The 7,586-nt window shown below is 44.2% G+C and overlaps 1 pseudogene; it reads right to left on the reverse strand.

The window, feature by feature from the left end:
* Positions 1–555: 555 nt before the first annotated feature.
* LOC136544244 (uncharacterized) lies at positions 556–6,548 on the reverse strand (annotated as a pseudogene).
* Positions 6,549–7,586: the final 1,038 nt, after the last annotated feature.

A 7,586-nucleotide genomic window follows, 5' to 3' on the forward strand; every position in this document is an offset into this window, starting at 1 on the left:
GGAAGTTAAAGAGCAAGGTAGATATATGCAAACTCCCATCGATGACTCTGGTATTTTTATTGAGGTATCGAGAAGCGCGTAAGCTTCCCTCTAGTCCTTGTTGGAGCCCCTCGCAAGGAATCCCTCGCAAGGGCCAAGCTCCTAGTTGGGTAACTCTATGGATAGCCTCGAGCCTTCCCCACGCGCAAGTGGGTCTCCGACGTGCCTTCCAGCAAGCCTCTCTCGGATGCTCCCCGCCGTCTTCACTATCAAGCTTTCAGTCGAAACACCGCGGGTCTTGTTCCCTCCGGTACACGGTGGCGGCCACACCACAAATGCGGTTGGTGTGATCTCGCAAGACTACAAACCCCTCCGATGTACAACAATGGTGCGCACAAGCATCGAGTGGTAAGAGGTATGCAAACCTCACTAAACACTAGGACTAAAAATAGAGCAAGCGCATAAGTGGTGGTCTAATCAACCTAAGCACTTTATAAAGTACCTACGTTAATCACCTTATGAATCACTAAGCACTATGCATGTGGAGATCACTTAGCGAAGTCGATGTTTGAAGTCCTATAATAGCGAAGCGCATTGTTTCGCGTCATGTAATTGCAATTTTCTCTTTGTCTTCCCTGTAGATGTAGTTCCTGGCGGGGTGACCTCCATGAAGAACACAGCAGCGGCACCGTCCCTTGCTTTGGAGCAGGCAACAAAGCGGTGGCCACCGAGGGGCACAGCGTGTCCATTGAAAGGCAGGTTCTTACTGTCCACCATCTTCCACTTCTTGGTGTCCACATCCAAAGCATAGGTACCCTTGTCTTGCTGCACAGAGAGCACAATGTGGGAGCCGACCATGGCGTAAGAAGCAACACGAACCTCCGGCGGCTTGCGGTACTCCAGCGGATTGAGGCGGCACGGAAAGATGGGCGGCGACGGCATCTCACGCCATCTAGTGGGGCCACTGACGTAAGGCAGATTCAGGTCAAAGACGAAGAACCAGGGCATGAACTCCACCTCCCCAACGACGATGGGGCAGCGAGAGAGCGCGTACAATTCGCTGTCGTGCGGGATCAGGATGGGATCCATCATAGGCTAGAGGAGACGGGGCCCGAGAACCTCCGTGAAAGTTTTGGGGTCATAGATGGAGGTTCTATCAAAGCCAAGACCCACGATCCGAGGGCCATGCCGTGACCCAACTGCGGCGAAGGACATGCTGCGCTTGCCATAGAGCAGGAGGCGGGCGCCGGCGCCGGTGGCAACCTCGAGGATGGAGTGGGTGGACTCCTCGACTCCATGCTCCACCACCAGGTATATTGGCTCCTCCGTGGAGGCAGACTCGCCAGGAGGACCGGAAGAAGCTTTCTTCCCTAGGCGAACGCAAGTAAGCCGAGCTCTCGCCGCCGTCCTTGTTTTTCCTCCGCCTCTTGCTGCCTCGCATCGGCCTCGGCATCTCCTTGGTGGAGATCAGATCTAGACCAAGTCCGTTTGAGAGATGGGATGGGGAACGAACATGGGAAGACGGCCGCGAACCCTAGACCGTCTCTACCTCGCTCGCTGCTTTGCTTCCTTTTCCTATCCTACATACATCCTATTCGGCATCCTTTCCACAAGATGGAAATCCTAGGAACAACATGGGCCTAGCCTATACTTATTGAAACAACAATAACTGGCTGAGGCCCATACCCCATATACATCGAATGGGCTCGGTAAAGCCCTTCATCGGAACCAAGAGGAAACCACTCCTACGGCCGTTCCATACACCAAGGAATTTTTTATTTTTTGTTTTTTGTTTTTCAAATATATATTTTTTCATTCTAGTTTCTCAAATCTATCTTTATCTTTATGCCGCCAGTTGAAACGGCGGTATATTAAAACCTCCAAGTGAGCTGGCAGATTCAGTAAAGCGTCGATTAACTCAGCAATAGGATTTAAATCCTCCTCCTGTTGTTCGTCTAAACGACCGTTTGTTTAAATGTTACACCGTGACATGCATTTTCGATGTAATCCATTTTTTTACCTGTTTAAATGGATATTTTGCTTAAATAATGGCTAAACAACAAATGGTCAACTGTTTACGTTTAGATAACATTGTCCCCTCCTACCATGCGCTAACGGCTAACTCGCCTGACAGTAAGACTTATCGTTGGCTCATTCGGTGGAAAGACGGTGTCCAAAAAATCGTTGGTTCTTACAGTGAAAGATTGTCGGGCTGTCGGCGCCTCTCCGAGGGTGCTACCACTACATCACTTGGCGGAGTGGCGGTAAGTCCTAGGCCCCAGCTGTCGTGCCCACTCCCCCTCTCTCTCCCAACATATAAACTATTTTTTTCTTCCAAAATCTCATTTTAATTCAGAAAAAAAGACAAGGGGGAGAGGAGTAGACAAGCGAGAAGGAGTAGCGAAGCTTTGAAATGAAATTCTAGTTAGAGGTAACATGCGAACTTGTATTTTATGTATTCCATTTCTAGTACATATAGATTTAAATTTAAAACTAGGTATTGTAGAGCTTGTATAGGTACTGCTTTTTAGTATTAGTGTTTGTAATATTTCCATAGGTATATCAAATGCATATGTAGTTAATATATATAATAAATAGATTGGAATTAATTTTACATTATGTTTAGTAATAGTACATTAGGTATACATTAATTTATCTCGTTGTAATCTCGTAATGCCAAAATTTATATTTTTGGTATTATATTTATTTAGTTTCTAGGAACTATAGATGTGGTTTTATATCTAGGCACTGCATTGTTTGCATAGGACATTATTTTTGGTATTGTCATTTTGAAATTAAGTTTTTTACTACTTTCCTAGGTACTAGGTCTAGGAAATATCTAATGCATACTCTCTCCGTCCCTAAATAACTGTCGTTTTTTATTTTCGTACCATAAGTTTGACTAGATTTATAGAAAATACGTGCAACATATATCTCCAAATAAATTTATTATAAAAATAGATTCAATGATCTATCTAATGATATTAATTATGTACCATAAATATTAATATTTCTTATACAAAATTAGTCAAAGTTATTTCTCGAAATGTGAGACCACCAGTTATTTAGGGACGGAGGGAGTAGGTAGCAAATTTAGATAATAAAAGTTTTGGATTCATTTTAGACTATGTTTTTAAGTACTACTCTAGGATTGTTTTTTTTACGTAGTATTGTTTAAATCTACAGTGTAGTTTAGTTTTCGCTATTGTTTTAGCTTTATACATGTATGGTTTAGTTGAGCTAGGTCACCTAGGATATGTATGTATATGCAACTAATATCAGTAACGTTTGGTGCATAGTTGTACGTTAGGCGTGTGTGTATAGTTTGATTTTAAGATATTTTATGAGCACAAGGAGATTCACTACGGACCTCTAGAGATAGACTTGTAAGCGTTTAAGTCGCAGATGAAGGGGTTCCTCGAACCAAAGAAAGAAACTTTACGACCGTTCACAAGTGGTTGTTTAATACATTTAAGGAATTAAGGTAGACCCTAAGCGACAACCGATAAGAATCGTGGAGGTGACTACCCGATGCACAGATGTAGTTGTTTGGGAGCTCCTGCCATTGGCAAACACCTATGATTGGAGGAAGTATGTGTGTATTATTACAACTAATCATGGTTCCCTCTAGTATTGTTTGGACAAGTGTTCTCAAAGGTGGGAGATACTAGTGGAAGCCCGTGAGTTAGGTACTTAGGTGGAGTGGAATACAAACTTGTGTAGAGGTGTAGAGGATGCTAAGGAGGAGGATGCAGAGGCTAGTGGGGAGAATGCCATGGCTGAGGGGGAGCATGGACGAATAGGCAGATATATTGAAGGAGTTACGTCACCTGTGGATCATGAACCCATTGGTGAGGTTTATGAGGCAGAAGGGTTCCCTCGCCACATATGTCGACAAAGGGTCAACAACCAAACAAAACGTGTCGATTTTAACGATCATGTATCAAATCCAACATTTTTTAAGACGGTGACCTAGGGGAGAGTCTGCCAAGATTACAACAAAATCACAAAAAACATATTGCCTTTGATATCGTCTCATGTGTAATTGGTCCACCATTTACCGCCAGTATGCACGCACGAGAAGCTCGTGAGTGCTGCAATGAACAAAACTAGGCTTTTGCCTTTGCGAGAAGACTGTTACAAGTTTAAACAAATATGGTCACAACATGACTGATATATGGTGTGCGGAGTGGTATAGCTAATAGGCCTAAGGATCAGCAACTTTATTGTGCGAGTGACAGTTCCACAATTAGTAAGCTTGATGTGCTGATGGATGTTGGCGCGCTGATGGGGCCAACCAACAATAACTTTGGCAAGCCTGTGTATATAGCATTGTGATGGATCTGAAAATGTTTTAGACAAAAAGGAAAGTATGTGATCTAGAAAATGTTTTACAAAAGGGTCATGGAATAGAATAGTCTGTGAAATGTTTGAACAATAGTTTTATAAAAAAATAGAACTGACAAGAGAAAATAAAGCACTACTACACTCGGACCTTTCACAGCCACGTCGTAACCCCCATTGCAGTCCAATTTCGGCCTCGGTAGTAAGCTCTCGGCAGTGATAGTCATAGCCATCACCGTCGGTATCTGAGATAGACTGGGGTGCACACTACACCGCCGTATTGGCTTATTATCCGTCTGTGATAAGGTCCTTACTTCCGTCGCATTGGAGCATGACCCGCCTATGTGGGTATGCACTAACACCGCCGCATGGCTTATGATCCATCCGTGATCAGATCTTTATTCTGTCGCATTGGAGCATGATCCGTCTGTGTCAAGGCGAACATCACCGTCGCTTTAGCGTATGAACCATCTGGTCATATGGCATGATCACCATCGCGTTGTAGTACGATCCACCCGTGATGATCCTTTAGTCGGTGTCGGGTTACTAAACGATGCGGCGGTGATACACTATTGACCCCTGCCGCATCAAACGAATAGCAGCGGTGATGGCCGTCTGCTTCACCAACGACGAGTGGTACGACGGTGATGACAAAACAACCAACGACCCTTACATTCGACGGTGATAGAATTACATCTGGTTTTCACAATGTATTTGCTAATTCAGCTGGGCCTTAATAACATACTTAACACACACCATACAGATATAATCATTACACATCATTCATCGTGTCCACAACGAAGAGTACTTTTTATAATAACAAATGACACTAACATAACAACTGTGTCAACTCAAGAATGAACACAAGCAGTACATAGATAGGAGAATAAAGGTTCTGCTCCCTACAGACTTACGTAACGAAAACAAGGTAGATGTGCTCTGCTCCTTTAGATTGGCACTCTTGCTTAAAAGGCAAAGCTTCCTTCAGCTTGGTAGCCAGTGCACCATGGAAGCCATCTTCTTCCTCCCTTAGCCATTGCATGAAAAATCATTCAAAAGCACTCAGACTCCACAACCTGCACAAAGCAGCAGCATTATTAATATTCAACATACAAGTGCTTTAGTTACCAAGGCAAAATTGGACTGTATATAGAATCAAAACAACTACCTACCTGAAGAAAGAACAGCATATGCAATTTTATTGCTCTCCTACTGACTCCATGAACAAGGGAACATAAGGAAGATAATGAGGTCTCTTCGGACGTAGCCTCCATGTAGGTCTAGGATACCGCACGACCTGGGCAGGGAGGACAAGAACTTTTCTAAGGTTCATGTCATATGCGATCAGTGTTCTATCCTCGCCAACAAGGAAAATCAAATTCCATTCTAGATGAACTACAATCACTCTATAGTCCGCATCGCAAACATCGTAATCAAATTCAATATTGTTCCATCCAAATATCTCCAATGTGGTCATTGTATGCTTCAATGTCCAGTTATTAGTACCATAGTCTTCTAGGATCCAGAATAAAAGCTGAGACTTCCTGAACATACTAGCAGTACATAAACACAACTAACCCTGAGCTTCATGGATGGAGATTGCTTCACCACGTGGCCTACGAATTTTCCTCCATATCTTTACCTGCATATCAACAGCAACTATCTGGGACAACTCCATCCAGTGCATAAAACCATTAAGAAACACACTTGTTGAATATGTGCATATAACACCATTGCCCCATTCAGATTCCTTAAACATCCATGCTGTACTCTTAGATGAGTAGATGCTCACACCTACGGACTCACCAGCTCTCTTCTTCCCATATTCAATCACATGGAAGTGCGAGGAGACTGTCAGATCAAACCCCAAGCGAGCTGAACCAAAAGAACGGTTGTTATCCAGCAGTAACCACCATTTGTTAGTCACCGGATTGTAGACAACATAGCAAAACCCAACGCACCAGTAGAGGATGACCCCACGGCAGCAATCTCAGATCACAACATCCTGAATGGGGAATGGTAAGAAGGTCAAGGAGGGGTATTCATCGGTGATGTTGGTGAACTTGCGTTTGCCTTTCTAGTTGCGATAGAAGAACCAGCGATAATCTGGGGTAGCTCCTTACGGCACTCGAATTCAGAGATGAGGTGGTTCCAGGAGCGACAGACACACTTGCAGCTGCACAAGGAGCCGGCGGTGAGGCATTAGAGGATGAGGACAAAGCCATGGTCTATGAGGACAGCCACTTCGTTTCCTCTTGTTGGGGGCCGCCTCCTCCATCTTGAGTTCTTGACTAGGATCTGGTGGAGCGGGGCCGGTGATGGAAGCGGTGGTGTTGTCGCCTGAATCAAAGAAGGAGCATCTACGGAGATTAGATCATGAGCTCCTTAGTAAATAGATGGAAGCTTGCTTCATACTTAGATGAGTGAAGATGGGAAAAAATCCAAGAAAGATGGAGGAAAGTGCGAAAGCATTACCATTGCCTTTGGATCTTGCATGATTGAGCTGGAACGGCCATGGCAGTGATGAGTATCAGTCTCGTCACTGGTGGATCTGTGTGGGCCTTTGCCAGTGAGGCGTACTAGCGCGGGGTACTAGCTTGTCGGCGGTGAGTGGCGGCTTGCACCCGTTGAGTAGGGGCAGTCACACAGTTCAGCACTGGGGAGCAAGGAGCGGTGATGAGAAACAAAAGCTATGGGCGAGGTGAAAGACACAGGGTGGGAAGCATGCTTTGTAAGCAACTGTTTCAGATGTGGGAATGGAAATTGTGCACAACTTTGTTAAAATGCGCAGGACTCCACGCGCGGGCTTGGAAATTGATGAAAGTGTTACCATCCAGACCGTATGTATGCAGGCGGCGGTGAAGGCTACCAGTGGTGGTGAATGAGTCCTATGAAGATGTTCCAGTGGTGGTGAATGGTTCCTATGACTGCTGCCTGGTTGAGGGCATCAATTGTTCTACCCGATTATAAACCGTCACTCGTTCTACCCAATTGTAACTAGAAAAATGTTAGATTAAGTACGAAATAAACTAGAACTAAGTCCAACATTCAACAATAAATCTTGAGATTTCATTAATATCTTATACCCTACATACAATCTATGGGTCCAAGAAATATGGCATTACAACGACCCTCATAACTTACTTTGCTTTGGATAAGGGTCATTTGCATCTATCTCCTTAATACGTTCAATCAATGATTGATCTAGATGCAACAACATTCTTCCATTTACATCTATCTCCTTAACCCATACCCGACTAAAT

Source organism: Miscanthus floridulus, chromosome 3 (assembly GCF_019320115.1).
Source record: "Miscanthus floridulus cultivar M001 chromosome 3, ASM1932011v1, whole genome shotgun sequence".
NCBI lineage: Eukaryota > Viridiplantae > Streptophyta > Magnoliopsida > Poales > Poaceae > Miscanthus > Miscanthus floridulus.